At 42.8% G+C, this 16,490-nt stretch overlaps 1 protein-coding gene across 2 annotated transcripts in view; it reads right to left on the minus strand.

Annotated features, from left to right (window-relative positions):
- The window catches only part of PPFIA3 (PPFI scaffold protein A3), a 460,187-nt gene extending 443,996 nt beyond the window's left edge, over window positions 1-16,191 (minus strand). For both annotated transcript variants that reach the window (XM_089671605.1, XM_089671604.1), the window contains exon 1: window positions 15,474-16,191. The gene's annotated coding sequence lies outside the window, so the exon portion shown is untranslated. The remainder of the gene's footprint in view (window positions 1-15,473) is intronic.
- Window positions 16,192-16,490: the final 299 nt, after the last annotated feature.

Here is a 16,490-nt window from a genome sequence, read left to right on the forward strand (position 1 = left end):
ATGTTAGGTCCGAGATGGCTGACTTTACTCTGCAGGGGTGACAACTAATTCATCAATACAAATATGTCACCAAATTTGTAAATTTTTGGTTGGATGGGGCATGTTGACAATGTGAAATGTTGGAGCAATATATTCTTTAATCCTCTCTTGCAAGTCACCACAAGCCCTGGTTCACACTGATGCAGTACGAAACTCGCATCGGTTTCTGTGCGATTTCCAAACCGCATCATAATCGTACCCCGTTCATGTGTATTTTAAGTAACCAACGCCCCCCGAAATCAGTTCAATAATGCGGTGCGATGTATAGAATCAGACTGCATGGGTGTGAACACCCATGTGATACGATTCTGGTGCGGTCAAAAAAAAAAAAAAAAAAAGGTCCTGCACTATTCTGGTGCGGATATGGTGTGATTTGAGCCATAAAAAGGTATGGCTCAAAATTGCACCACACAGAAATCACATTGAATGAGGAATCACAGGCATGAGGAGCAGCTAAAAGTTGATTAAATTTGTTGCTAATGGTTACTGCATTATACAGTTTCTTGCATTCAGAAACAACCTCTGCAGTTGTCCACCGCTGTTGCTGTTGTAGCCGAGACTCTGCTGTTCCTCACCTGGCTTCCTTGACTGATTCCTGTTCATCATTTACTCAAGTGCAAAGATTTTTTCCTCCCAGGAAACCAGTACCAAATATTATTCAGTCCACATGTTCTCTCTGCTGTTTGCTGCTGGACACTTCCTCTAGTCATGTCTAAGAAAGATTTTTAAACCTAGCCAGTGCAATGTGGAATTGCCAAGGTGAAGACCTCTAAGATTCTGTTCCTAGGCTCCAGGTCCTGTGATTGCTGTCAACGTCTGATACCCAAATATGACCTCCAGTTGTTCAACAATCCCTGCCAGCCCTTGATCTTGCCTCGTGATTCTATACCGTGTGTTTTTTTTCTGTCAGCTGTTGCCAGTCCGGATGTAACCAAAGACCATAACCCGGGAGGTATCTGCAGAAAAGCTCATATTTGTTTGCAGGTTTACTCTGGTGGACACCAGGCAGCTCCTTCGTTTCTGTGCTTCGACCTTCTATAAGGCTTACATTCACATGGTGACATAGAAGGTTTACTGCTACCATGATAACTTGTTCTGGCAGTGAACTCCACTGACAATTCCCAGCTAGATGGTTTTCTTGATTCAAGTATCAGTGGACATAAGCCTTGTCGCTATGAGATCATTTTTCCAACTCTCTTTTTAAGAGTACACTTTCTGGACGTACACAGTTTAGGAAATATTGCAGTGAGCAGAAGCCGGTGATGTCACTGGCACATGCTCTCTGAAGGAACAGGCAAGGGTGCCGTGGCCGGGACTTCAGCACACCTGCATGGAAGTGATGCTCGGCCATTCAAGCTGCTGGAGCCCACAGACTTGGAAGGAAGACCGGGTGAAGATGGGAGCACTTACAGTGGTGACAGCACACCACTAGAGGGCTTAAATCTTTCATAATGTGCCATAGACCCCTACTACAATAACCGCCACCATCTTCCAGGTCCTGTGCCAACCAGTGGCAGTGCTGCATTGTGAACACGGGGGGGGGGGGGTGCTCACTCGGCATGGTATAATCCAAAGAAAGCCTTGCATTTCTCTCAATAAATGCAAAGCATTGTCCAAAAGATGGAGACTGTGATATCATTGCCCTGCCTCTCCACCTCGTCCACTCAGAGAACGCTCTGCATCCATCTATCTTCACTAAATTACACTTTAGCAATGCATACAACGTAATCCACATAAAAGAAGGTGATGAATGGAAGACTGCTTACAATGTTTGGGATGGCCATTACAAGTATTTACTTTGGACTGGACTCTGAGACTCAATCCCACCAGGTTCACTGAGGTCTGTTCTTTTCCAGGTTTGAATTCAGTCTATCCTGTTGCCCAGGAGCCCAAAGATGTAGAGCCTGCATCTGACTATAGCACAGATCTCTCCTGGATCTTGCCAGTAGCGCCACAATATCCAAACAAAATTCGCCCCAGAAAATAACTTGCTTTTCTGCTGTTTAATTTTCAATTTCGAAGGACTACATACAATATCTCATGGTACCTTGCTGCCTGCAAGCAGTGATTGCTGTACTGACCTCCTGAAACTCTCTCTGTAGTTCAGAAGGCAGGATCTATGAATTCTGTGACACCGCAGTGTCTAATCATAGGGCATAGTGAATAGGGTTGCAGAATTCAAGGAAGGAAATATGTGTGGATCTTCACATAGTATGTTTAAAAATGTCAAGATCATTCAGATTAATGAGTAGGCCAAAAAAAATCTGAAAAACAATATGGAAAAGAATTTAGGATTTTACATTTTGACCATGGATACTTCAAGAATTGTGCATGTATACTTGTAAATCTGTGTTACCTTTTACTTTATAAATAAAATATATAATATACTGTATATAGATATCTATATGCCTATCTTGTAAAGCCTGTTCCTCAGCATTAGTGGGAGATGATGAAAGCCGTGCTACCAATCTGAGGAGGTAATATACTATTTCCTTCAAAGCAAGTGAACAATTTTCACTCTGCCAGGAACTGGGTGCGTAACAGGGCACATCTATTGCCACCCCAATTCTCCCTCTCTTCTGCTCTGTTATCCATTTTTTTGTATTAAATGCAGCTAACAGTCAAATAGAGAGAACATGGGGCAAAATTAAGAAAGGCAAAATTATTCTTTGCAGTGAGGTGCTCAAGCCCCTTATGGAAATGTGGCAATATAATGACATGTTTAGGTTACAGCAGCATCTTTTAAGGAGGCACTCCTTGGAGTCCTCTCGGTTCTTCAGGGGTGCCTTGGCAAAAAGCCTAAAAATTGCCTAAAAATTGTATACAAGCCAGTGGCTTTATCAAGTCTGCCTTTTTGTCACACGAAGGCAAAGATTTTTATTGTTTAATGTTACAACCTTGGTCCAGCCACTAGCTTCCTAACAGCCACTAATGTCATTGGTTGATAACGAGGACATCAGGCACCTGCACAACATCCTTGTTTGATTTCACTCCACCCCTCTTTGTCAGCACTGGGGCCACGTTAGTTGTAAGGGGGAGAAAAAACATGGGAGAAGCAATGCTGGAATACTAGTCAGTACCAGTGTGAAATTGTATTTACTTTGTAAGAATAAATCACCCCTAATGTTGGGTGTCCTACAAGTGTGGATACTGCTGCAATATGTAAACCTAGTTCATTTCTTACGTTTTAGAATGGGGTGCCTCAAGATTGTGCATATTTTAAAGGGTACCTTGACTGGAAAAAGGTTGAGAAACACTGGATTAGAGGAGAGTGTGGCAAGCCCATGACCTCTGAGCTTTTCAGCTTGCACAGATGAAGCCATGAAGATAAAGCAGATCTTTACCTATTTCCAATGACTTGTTTCCTCTGCATCCTGCTCATTCTCTGCTCCACATTTATCGGCTTTTTTTTTTAAATTTCGTCCTCCCATTCTCCGACGTGCTTATCCCAAAAGGCACCGGGAGCCCCAAACATCAACCCATTCACCAATGGAAGAGGGGGGGGCTGACCTAGCAGTGCATCATCAGTAGGCTGCGTCAGATGCAGTCGCTCAATGATGTCACAGATGAACATGGTGGCACAGGACCCAGAGGTGGCTGCAGAGAAGAGGATTTCCGCAGGATAATGCTAGATCCTCTGTGTGGGTGAGTATCTGAAGTGTGGCCAGCTCAATATTAGGTAAGCGGGGAAGCAAAAAAAAAAAAATAGTAATGAGAGTGGGTGAAACTCTTCTTTAAGGATCCAAGGTCCTTCTGCTGATAAAATGCCATAGGATACATACTGTGGAATTCAATAAAGCATTAATGATTTTTATAGGATAGTAGGTGTCTTTAAAGCTATCCATACCTAATTCAGGCAAACGTTTGCACAATTTCAGTAACACTACTGTCAAGTGCAATAAATGTAGGTAGTTCTTACTGCCAATTAACCTATGTCTATGGCAGCAACAGATTCTTAAAGAATTAACACCAGTTTGCAGATTAGGAAACTGCTCCAGTGGGGCAGGTCTATTCTGTGAAGCAGTCATGAAATGTGACAGCTTCCCTCCCCAACCCCATTTAGCTGGCAGCCAGGAGATTCCGTGGTCGAAAGATAAACGTAAACAAGGGATACTGGTGATAGTATTACCCAAAATATGGCCATGCCCATATTTGAGAAATGCCTTGTCACATGGGAGGCGGACCTGATGGGAAACAAATCCCTGTGGCCACAACACCTATTTGGAGGGTGAAACCTGATAAGAACCCAACAGACTAGTTTCCCATCTGGCCCACCTTGCTTTTGATTGACAGCAGATAGTAGTATGTGGATTTGAAAGATTCTATTGAACTGAATAGTGGCTATGGATTAGCTCATTACCATGCACTGTCAATCGCAGGCCAAATGGACCTGATGGGGAACTAGTCTCTAAGTTCTCCAACACGCTTCGCCCACTCCACTACAACACTCCTTAGCCATACACCTGTGTGATGAGTGCAGTGGTTGAAGAGAGAGCGCACTGAGGATAGAGGTCTAGTATAGACACACTGTCCTCAGGGCCAGCCTCCGACAGATTCATGTACCTTTTCTGATAGATACATTAATCTCGCACAGAAACAGACAATTTCTGTGTGCAGGCCCGTTGGAATTCTAAAGAGGGTCTATGACACGTTATATGAACTTCCCTGATAATAACATACTTCGAGGAATGTGTGGCAAGAGTATGACTTCTGAGCTTTGCAGCTTGCATAGATGAAGCCAAAAGGATGAGGATCTAAAGTCCTGCTGCTGCAAAATGCCACAGGATAAGTAGTTTTGCTAGTAGACATGTATGTACTAATTGCAAAAAAAGTGGAAAACATCACTATCGTCCTGCTTTAAATATTTGCTTGGATTTGCTATTTAAAGTGTTACTAAACCCAGGACCCTACATTCACTATATCTGGTCTCCCAAAGTACACAGAACATGGAAATGCAATTATTTTAGTAAATATAATTTGCTAAATACCTTTTCTCATTAGTAGTTAGAGTAGTCTTGTGACTTCTATCAGTGTCCAGCCGACCACTGGTTAACCAGTGTAAGCTTGTAAGAGTTGTTTTCATTTTGCTCTAGGAGGATGAAGAACCCCTGACCTCTGTCTGCACAGTGCTGATTGGTCCTGTGCTGATTGCATGCACTTTCCCAAGAAAAGAAAAAGAAAAAAAAAACAACCGCTCTAGCAATACACACTAAACTGAGCATGTGCAGAGTGACTACACACAATATGTCTTATCAGGAGATAGGTGGGGGACACTAGTTGAAGGGAAGGATAAGAGAAGTCAGGCTCAAACAGCGTTTTTACACAATGCAGGGGATTAAACCCCTTAGGTTCCACAGTGAGTATAACAAGCATGCTTTACTGCATATACAGACTGATTTTACTGGGTTTAGTAACACTTTAAGACTTGCACCTTACAATCCTTATGCAACACATCAAAATTACATAAAATAAGGTGTAGGTCACTTCTTTTATTTAGTGAGTCAAATGGTATTCTAGGCATTAAATTAGTGAAGATTCTAAAGAATGTACCAATAACACATTCAAGTAAATATACAGGTGAATTTGAGCTTCACAGCAAAAGTCAAGTTTCCAAACCACTAAACTATAGGGGAAGAGAAAATTGTAACATTAAATAAAATGAGTCTGCTTGTGACTGTAGGTGATTCAGGGTCGTTGTAGGTCATCTTGATATACTTGTAGAAATAATGCTATGTGAAAGTCAGAGTTTCATAACCGTGTTACAAATGAAATGGTAGCAGTAAAACGGCAGCAATGACATTTGTAAATATACATTATGTACAGTAATGGGTTTATTTATAGTGTTATAGTATTTAAAGGCTAAGAACAAGTATTCTAAAAAATGCTGCCTTTAGATGCTAGCTAATAGAGGGTCAGTCTTGATAATTAAAATGCCTCCTTAGAAATCAAAGGGTAAAAACAACCCCGTTGCTACCTGAAAAAAATTGACTTGAAGCATCCTTTTAAAAGAAGAATACTAACTTGTTCTGGGAGCACCAACTCTGTTCTCTTGCACAACCATGGCCACCATTGGTATCTGACATTTCTGGGTGACTGCTGTGGTCACTACAGGGTACAATGGTAATATAGAGGCCGGTAAGTACAACCATAGCATACATGTGGGGATGTGGAATCCTTCTATTCTAATTTTTTAAGGTAGCAACAGGGTAGTTTTAAACTTGAACTCCAGAAATGATCTTTACTGCATTATTACCATTGCCTGAACCAATGTAAGTATGCGTATTTCATAGCTGAGGGGCTCCTTTGGAAGCCAACAATCACTGTAGTAGTTGGCACTACTACACCGATCACCACGTTCTTCCAGGTCCTATGCCAAGCAGCTATCCCACTACATAATGACCACGGGGGGGGGGGGGTACTCACCTGGTCCTGCTGCCATTCAAAGAATAACTTTTCAATGGCTATAAGGCATTTACTAAGTGAAAAAAATTGGGGAGGAGGGGTGGTGTAGTCACAATTAAAGGAAACCTTTAGGGAGGGAGTACAAAGACTACCATTGCTAAAAAATGCTATATTCTTGGCTGTCGTGCTTAGCCAGTGACATCAGTACTTCTTAGGTCACAGACTCAGAATGAGTAGGCTAATTAGGAGTTTAAACTTCATTCTGACTATCTTGATCTAGGTGTTTGCTTCAGGTCAAAGCAATCAATCATGACAGCAAAGCAGCTAGCATTTGCATAAGGTAGGCAATGGCAGACTCCATATTTCTTTCTGTACAAGTTTAATTTAGGGATTGTTTAGGTTAGCACTTGCATCCTGTTGAATTTGAGATCAGTTTGAGATGCTTCTTAGACATTTCCTGATGCCTTATACTGTGCTTCATTTGGAGGGATAGTCTTATTTGGATCCCAATCCCTATGTTTCTATCTCAGATTTTTGGTTGGATGCATGGACGTGCGCGTGTGTGTGTTATTTTTATATATATATATATATATATATATATATATATACAGTCATGGCCGAAATTGTTGGCACCCTTGATATTTCTCCAGGAAATCATGTATTTCTCACGAAACGTATTGCATTAACACATGTTTTGCTATACACATGTTCCCTTTGTGTGTATTGGGACAAAACAAAAAAAGGGAGGAAAGAAAGCAAATTCGACATAATGTCACACAAACCTCCAAAAATGGGCTGGACAAAAGTATTGGCACCCTTTCACAACTGCGGATAAATAAGAATGTTACAAGCATGTGATGCTCCTGTAAACTCACCTGGGGCAAGTAACAGGTGTGGGCAATATAGAAATCACACCTGAAAGCAGATAAAAAGGAGAGACGTTCACTTAACCTTTGCATTGTGTGTCTGTCTGTGCCACACTAAGCATGGACAACAGAAAGAGGAGACGAGAACTGTCTGAGGACCTGAGAACCAAAATTGTGGCAAAATATCAACAATCTCAAGGTTACAAGTCCATCTCCAGAGAACTAGATTTGCCTTTGTCCACAGTGCGCAACATTATCAAGAAGTTTGCAACCCATGGCACTGTAGCTAATCTCCCTGGTCGTGGACGGATGAGGAAAATTGATGAAAGATTGCAACGCAGAATAGTCCGGATGGTGGATAAGCAGCCCCAAACATGTTCCAAAGACATTCAAGCTGTCCTGCAGGCTCAGGGAGCATCAGTGTCAGCGCGAACTATCCGTCGACATTTAAATGAAATGAAACGCTATGGCAGGAGACCCAGGAGGACCCCACTGCTGACACAGAGACATAAAAAAGCAAGACTACAGTTTGCCAAAATGTACTTGAGTAAGCCAAAAGCCTTCTGGGAAAACGTCTTGTGGACAGATGAGACCAAGATAGAGCTTTTCGGTAAAGCACATCATTCTACTGTTTACCGAAAACGGAATGAGGCCTACAAAGAACAAAACACAGTACCTACGGTAAAATATGGTGGAGGTTCAATGATGTTTTGGGGTTGTTTTGCTGCCTCTGGCACTGGGTGCCTTGACTGTGTGCAAGGCATCATGAAATCTGAGGATTACCAAAGGATTTTGGGTCGCACTGTAGGGCCCAGTGTCAGAAAGCTGGGTTTGCGTCCAAGATCCTGGGTCTTCCAGCAGGACAATGACCCCAAACATACGTCAAAAAGCACTCAGAAATGGATGGCAAAGAAGCGCTGGAGAGTTCTGAAGTGGCCAGCAATGAGCCCAGATCTAAATCCCATTGAACACCTGTGGAGAGATCTTAAAATTGCTGTTGGGAAAAGGTGTCCTTCCAATAAGAGAGACCTGGAGCTGTTTGCAAAGGAAGAGTGGTCCAAAATTCCGGGTGAGAGGTGTCAGAAGCTTATTGATGGTTATAGGAAGCGACTGATTTCAGTTATGTTTTCCAAAGGGTGTGCAACCAAATATTAAGTTAAGGGTGCCAATACTTTTGTCCAGCCCATTTTTGGGGTTTTGTGTGACATTATGTCATATTTGCTTTTCTGCCTCTGTTTTATATTTGTTCCAATACATACAAAGGGAATAAACATGTGTATAGCAAAACATGTGTTAATGCAATACCTTTTTTGTGTGAAATACTTGATTTTCAGGAAAAATATCAAGGGTGCCAACAATTTCGGCCATGACTGTATATATATATATCTATCTCAATTCAATGCTGAACTACAGGAAATATAAAAATGCTTCTATTTTGCTTCTATGCTTGTATCTGCGGCTGCACCCCACTGCAATGGTTAAACGGTTGTTTGGGTCTGGGGGGAAGCTCCCAAAAGAAACAGATTTACTTACCGGATCTGCTTCTCCCACGGTTCATCCAGGCTGTTATATCGGTCTCAGCAGCCTCTTCAGGACTCAGATAAGCGTGAGGATCACTGTAGGGGCGGCAACTACTCCAGTGATTCCCCTATTTCACAGGGACAGGCCAGTTATGAAATATGCATGCTTACATTGGTCCAAGCTGGACTAGTGTAACTTTGCAAAAAAAATAAAAAATAATTCCTGGAATTGAACTTTAAGTAATTGTATGCAGAAGGCTGTGGTGTTGAAGGTGGACACCTGCTAAATACCCCTAGCAGCAGCAGATTCTTCATATTATATACACAGGATATTTTGGATTATGTAAGAAAAACAGAAGAAACAGTGAAAAAAATTATCCCAGTGCAGTAACTTAAATAAACTAAATTTCATTATTCATTACTTTAAAGCAGTGGTCTCCAAACTGTGGCCATTTGCTAGCCTTTATCCAGCCATTGGGGCACTATTCTTCCCACTGACACCAAGAGTGGGGCATAATTCCTGCCACTGACACTAATGATGGGGCACTATTCCTCCCACTAACATCAATGATGGGGCACTATTCCTCCCACTAACATCAATGATGGGGCACTATTCCTCCCACTAACATCAATGATGGGGCACTATTCCTCCCACTAACATCAATGATGGGGCACTATTCCTCCCACTAACATCAATGATGGGGCACTATTCCTCCCACTAACATCAATGATGGGGCACTATTCCTCCCACTAACATCAATGATGGGGCACTATTCCTCCCACTAACATCAATGATGGGGCACTATTCCTCCCACTGACATTAACAATAGAGCCCAATTTCTTCCACTGACAATGATGGGGCCCTATTATTTCCAGTAATACCAATGCACAGGAGAAATGCAATTGCAAGAAAAAGTATGTGAACCCCTTGGGATTACGTGGAGTTTTGCATGAATTGGGCATAAAATGTGCTCTGAACATCATCTAAGTCACAACAATAGAAGAACACAGTCTGCTGAACATAATACTACACAAACAGATGTTGCCATGGTTTAATTGCACATAACATGTAAACATTCACAGTGCCCTAGCTTAATGACTTCTCCCAGAGCTAATTGGAGCCAGGAGTGAGCCAACCTTGACTCCAATCAGTGTGATGATATTGGATGTGTTGCTGACAGCTGTCCTGCCCTTAAAAAAAAACACACACCTGTTTTGGGTTTACTGGTTTCAAGAAGCACTGTCTGATGTGAACCATGCCTCGCAGAAAAGAGCACTCAGAAGACCTACGATCAAGAATTGTTGATTTGCATGAAGCTGGAAAGGGTTACAAAAGTATCTCCAAAAGCCTTGATGTTCATGTGTCCACGGTAAGACAGATTGTCTACAAATGGAGAAAGTTTAGCACTGTTGCTACTCTCCCTAGGCGTGGTCATCCTGTAAAAATGACTGCAAGAGCACAGCGCAGAATGCTGCATGAGGTAAAGAAGAATCCCAGAGAGTCAGCTAAAGACCTACAGAAATCTCTGGCACATGCTAACATTTTTGTTGACACATCTACAATAAGGAAAACATTAAACAAGAATGGAGTACATGGGAGGACACCCCGGAGGAAGCCATTGCTGTCCAAAAAGAATGTTGCAGCACGTTTGAAGTTTTCAAAAGAGCACCTGGATGTTCCACAGCACTACTGGCAAAATATACTGTGGACAGATGAAACCAAGATTGAGTTGTTTGGGAAGAACACACAACACTATGTGTGGAGAAAAAAAGGCACAGCACACCAACATCAAAACCTCATCCCCACTGTAAAACATGGCGGAGGGAGCATCATAATTTGGGGCTGCTTTGCTGCCTCAGGGCCTGGACGGATTGTTGTCATTGATGGGAAAATGAATTCCAGAGTTTATGAAGACATTTTGCAGGAAAACGTACGACCATCTGTCCGCCAACTGAAGCTCCGCAGAGGATGGGTGATGCAACAGGACAATGACCCAAAGCATACAAGTAATTCAACAAAACAATGGCTGCAACAGCACAGAATGCGCCTTCTGGAGTGGCCCAGTCAGAGTCCTGACCTCAACCCCATTGAAATGCTGTGGCATGACCTTAAGAGAGCGATTCACACTAGACATCCCAAGAATATTGCTACACTGAAACAGTTTTTTGAAGAGGAGTGGTCCAAAATTACTCCAGATCGTTGTGCAGGTCTGATCTGCAACTACAGGAAACGTTTAGTTGAGGTTATTGCTGCCAAAGGAGGGTCAACCAGTTATTAAGTCCAAAGGTTCACATACTTTTTCCTTTCTGCACTGTGAATGTTTACATGTTATGTGCAATTAAACCATGGCAACATCTAATGTTTGTGTAGTATTATGTTCAGCAGACTGTGTTCTTCTATTGTTGTGACTTAGATGATGTTCAGAGCACATTTTATGCCCAATTCATGCAAAACTCCACGCAATCCCACATACTTTTTCTTGCAACTGTACATTGGAGGCAACTGACCACCAACCCTGAGGCATTTGTTTTTTCTCTCTCATGCTGGGTCCGGGACATTTTCTACTCCCACTGACCACAATCCGGTCCCTCTAATGTCCAAAAAGAAAAAAGCTAGCTCTGTTTGAAGATTTTAGAGACCCCCACTTTAAAGTGGTTCTAAAGCCTTAAGGTTTTTCACCTTAATGCATACTATGCATTAAAGTGAAACCTCCCCCCCCCCCCCCCCCACACACACACACACACACACTTTATCTTGCCTGATCCGATGCAGCGATGTGCAGCGTCTGTAGGTCCTGTCTCCTTCCTCATTGGGAATATTGATAGCAGTGAAAGCCACTGGCTCCCGCTGCTGTCAATCAAATGCTGTGACATGGGAGCGAGAGGTGGGGCAGGGCCGAGCTGCCCACTCTGTGTAGCAAACAGGGCAGCTCGGGAGGAAAGTGGCATTCCATGGGGGGCACCCCCTTAGAAGAGGGGCCTGGAGCACCAACGAGGGACCCCAGGAAAAGAGAATCGGGCCTGCTCTGTGCTAAAGCATTGCAAAGAGCAGGTAAGTATAACATGTTTGTTTTTTTAATTAAATAAAATAATGAAGGTTTAATATCACTTTAAAGGCAATCAGTTCAATGAAAGTTGGCTTCTGACTGGTTGATGTGGGCTCCTACAATCTGCACATTTACTTTTTTTTCTGATTTTGGGATAAGTAAATACTGTCTAAATGCAAGAGGGATGTATATTCTTACTTGATTCTTGGAGTGTTTTGTTCATTTCATCCATTCAACAGTTCCATATCTACCATCCCTCTCTGGCAATTCCACTGGCTTTCCATTGCCCAACGAATAAAATTCAAAACATTAACAATAACATAGAAAGCCATTTGTAACTCTGCCCCAAATTACATCACCAATCTTGTCTCCAAATATCACCCAAAACATCCTCTCCGCTCCTCCCATGACCTCCTGCTCTCTAGCTCTCTTGTCTCCTCCTCCCATGCTCATCTCCAGGACTTCTCCAGAGCTTCCCCCATCATCTGGAACTCTCTACCACATCTATCCGACTATCGCCTACTCTGCCCACTTTTAGGCAATCGCTGAAAACCTCTCTCTTGAAGGAAGCCTATCCCGCCTTCAGCTAATAACGAAGTCATCAATTCCTCTTATCAGTTCACAGTTATTACCTTTTGTACCACCAGCCCCTCCCTTAGATTGTAAGCTATAAGGAGCAGGGCCCTCCTAACCCTCTTGTATTGAACTGTTGATGTATTGTCTCCCTTTATATTGTAAAGTGCTGAGCAAACTGATGGTGCTATATAAATCCTGTATAATAATAATAATCCAGGTTTGTGCAGTAATCCAGTGTGAAACTTTGGTTATGTGTAATAAAGACCGGTCACTGCTGCTCTCTCTCCTTGTGCAGGATAACTGGTCTTGTCTCCGCCATCTCCTGAAGTTTTCTACAGGAATCCTGTAATAAGTATAGCCTGCTGAGTCCCTCCCACAGTTTGCAAAGGCATTTAGCGCACAGAAAGTGGATTTATATCATTTGTAGCCACAGAGGAATATATTTAAAGTTTGTGTGACCTTAGCTTTACCTAACCAAACATAAAGCTAAATTTCAGAAAAGCAATAACTTTATGTGAAAAATACAAAACCCTGTGCAATATAAACGAAAAATAGATAAACTATGTTTAGCTACTCCTCTTCCCCAACATGCCATAGCTAAGCATGTATGAACAAGGAAAAAAAAAACCTACGCTCTTATGATGTTACTCCTTTCCTTCATTTTGGTGTATGTAACTGTTCTCCCAGTTATTAAAGCAGAACTACACTGAATCTGAGAAACACACAGCAAAAATGCAATTTAATGCATTTTTAATATTCAAAGCAAACTCCCAGATCCCTTCATGTTTCCATGCTTTATTTTGCTGAAAAATCACTTTGAAAAGCACCCCCTAGCATTTCTGGCCAGGCCATCTTGAGTAAGGTAAGATTATTATTCATGTACCATTTACTTCCTGGAATCCATCTGCCCTTAGTTCAGGCATACAAATAGGAGGACAAGCTTAGCTGAGAAAACCCCTCCTCCCCTCTTGAAAACTCCTGGGATGCATGACATCATTTTGCCTAGGAAAACAAAACAGGAAGTAACTGAAGAAATGTACAAAAAGTTTAAAAAAAGTAAATATGATATACATTTAAATTTTTTAGAAATGCTATCCTTTCCCATGGGGGAAACCCGTCAACAGAGTCGCTTGCTCAGGGAGGGGGATCTGTCTGCTGATTCCCATTGAGAAAACGGACGACAGGTCTGTGTCCGCACTGCTTATGCAGAGTGGACACGGACAAAGCCGGTTGTCCTCTATGGGCGGTTGAAAAGGTGGAAATGAATCACCTGTCCATTTCCATCTGACTGCCATTCAATGGAAGAGGAACGGATCCCCATCTGTCTCTTTTTGGCGGAACGGATGACGGTGGGTGTAAACGGACACGTCCGTTTACACCCACAGCTCCATAGAGAATAGACGTTTTTCCGCCTGAAAAATGGGGCCTAAGTATTACACTAGTCAGTTCTGATAGAAAGAGAGAAGTTCCAATTTAAGATGAATTGATCCATGTTGGCACTGACATATCTGCCAGGGTGTCACATACTGGATTGTATATTAGCTTATTTTCCTTTATAAAGTACCTAAAGTAGTACAGGGCTATATCTTTGTATACCTTTATTTTATAACCTTGTCCTTTTAACCTATGGGAATTCCTGTGATATAAAGCAGGTGTGAGCCCGCATAATAATAGCAGTTACTGGGGTAGCAAACTGGATTTCAGCCATCAGAACACAACCCTCTAGCCAGGCACACCTATATGAATAAGAGGTTCCATGAATGCAGTGAGCTGCCAGCTGATAAGGGAGGGGTCTGAGGATGAGAGTGACAGCAAAGATGGAATATAGGCTGGAGGGACATATTAGGATACATAAAGGAAAATGACCAAGAGGACAATATTCCCATGGCACACATAATAAACCAATTAGAGCAACAATATACAAATATCAAAACTGACATTTCCTGGAACTAGGAAGGAAAAGGCTTGTAATCCAAGCAAATATAGTGAATACATTCTTTTACATGTACATTGTGTTAGTGTGTGTATGTATGTGTGTGTATATATATGTATATATATATATATATTTCACATAGTATATTTCATATTCATGGATTATGTGGATACATCCCCAGCTTATTTTAAACAACAGTATTGTATGTACAAGCATCACTGGGTGTGTGTATGTATGTATGTATGTATGTATGTATGTATGTATGTATGTGTATATATATATACACACACACACATACGATTTTTTTTATTATGGCCATGTGTTTTTGCAAATATTTATAGCGAAAAAAACCATATGTCCGTAAACAGCAGGCATACATATACTCAAAGCCCACATTTAGACAGGCAGATAGATATTATGATCTGTCCAGTGTTAAAGCATCCAGACATCAAAGGGAAACTGTAAAAATCAAAATGATGGTTGCAAAGAAAACAAGGAAGATGAGAATGATGCAGACATAAATAGGATGGGATACAATGGCATAAATGGGGGAGGGTTGCAACACTGGTTGTCAGGGAAGGCAGAGAAGGATGTGATCAGGCAGTAGCAAGGCAAGATATGCAGAAAAGGAAGAGGGCAGTTGATAATGCTCCATTAATCCCTTTACTGTTGGAAGGGCCTGCAAACCACTCAAGGGATGTGGAGAGGCAAACTGCAAATGGGTGGGCTGATAAAACAGCAGGTGCGGGATGAGGTGAAAGATGGGGGGTAGATCAGAATCTTTCATAAGACAGTGGAAAAGGATGCATAGCCCTGTAGAAGCCAGTGTTGGCTGGGTAGGATTGAACTCCTTGAAGACGCCACTGGTGAGGAAATTGTTAACAATGACATGATTGAGAGGAGGCAGACATTACATACTCAGCCCCCCAGTATATCTACTGTTCCAATGCTGCTACAGGAAGGCACCATGGATCAGGCAAGGATGTGGTACCCAGCAGATGAGGGATACTGATGGCAAATCCCATCCCCATCTATGCACAGGTGTATGGAGGTGCTGTCAATCATCTATCCCCTCTCCCTCCCAACTTACTTGATATCAGCAAGCTGGGCCTCTCTGGCCGTCTCTTCCTCTTCCAGCTGAGCGCGCCGTCTCCCAGACCCCAGATGTCTCCCAGAATGTAGGATTGCCTGGGCAGGGCCCTCTTCTCCTGGCTGATTTTAGGTGGGCTAACGCATTCCTCTTCAGGATTCTAATGTACAGTTACTATCGGTTACTATAAATAAAATTGTATAGGGAGGAATAGTCCTCACACTCCCTTTGCTACCCCTTGATTGGCAGTCTATTGGCATCTGTCATTGGAATGATCTTTTTTATTCCTCTTGAAGATTTGAATATAAAGAGATGCATAATATGGGATTTGCCTTTTCCTTAGCTCCCCCCCCCTGGGTTGGTGGTCTATATCCCCCCAGGATGATGACTGCCATCCTGCCCCTGGTCCCCGGACTGTACCTCTGGGGTGGTGATCATCCCCTCCCCCCCTCCAATGGTCCCTGGGCCACCTGTCTGCCTCCTTCTTATGATGTCCTGCGCTTTCCTCTCCCTTTAAACGTCTGCTGTCTCCTCTGATGTGTCCTGTGTCGGTCAGAGCCCCGAAGATGCAGCTACACCGCCGAAGCAGCTGTGGCAGCCGGTGATCGGGATACCAAAGCCGGTCCTCCTCACTTCCATCATCCCTTCCGATGCATGACACCCCGCTCCTCCCACCGCGCAGACAACGGGGTGCTCAAAATAAAATCACCCCTATTCCCAGCTCAGCAGAGGCAGCACCTCCCTGCCACATAGTACCCGCCCCCTTTCCTCTAGACATACGCCTTCCTCAGCCTATCACGGCACACAGAGCAACCTGAGCCTTCCCCTACACCTACGGAGGCGTGGCTGCGAGGATTGAGCGACGTGAGCGACAGCCTATAGCGAACGACTTGTGGAAGGAGGGCCTATCTGCCAATCAGAAACTGGGTGAGGCGGGATGAAATTTAAGGGATGATGTCATTCCGAGCGTGGTGAGGTTGTTTAAAGGGAAGGTGTATCAATGGGTGGGGGATGGCA

This window comes from Staurois parvus, unplaced genomic scaffold (assembly GCF_062004578.1).
Source record: "Staurois parvus isolate SC_StPar_1 unplaced genomic scaffold, SC_StPar_1.0 ptg000108l, whole genome shotgun sequence".
NCBI lineage: Eukaryota > Metazoa > Chordata > Amphibia > Anura > Ranidae > Staurois > Staurois parvus.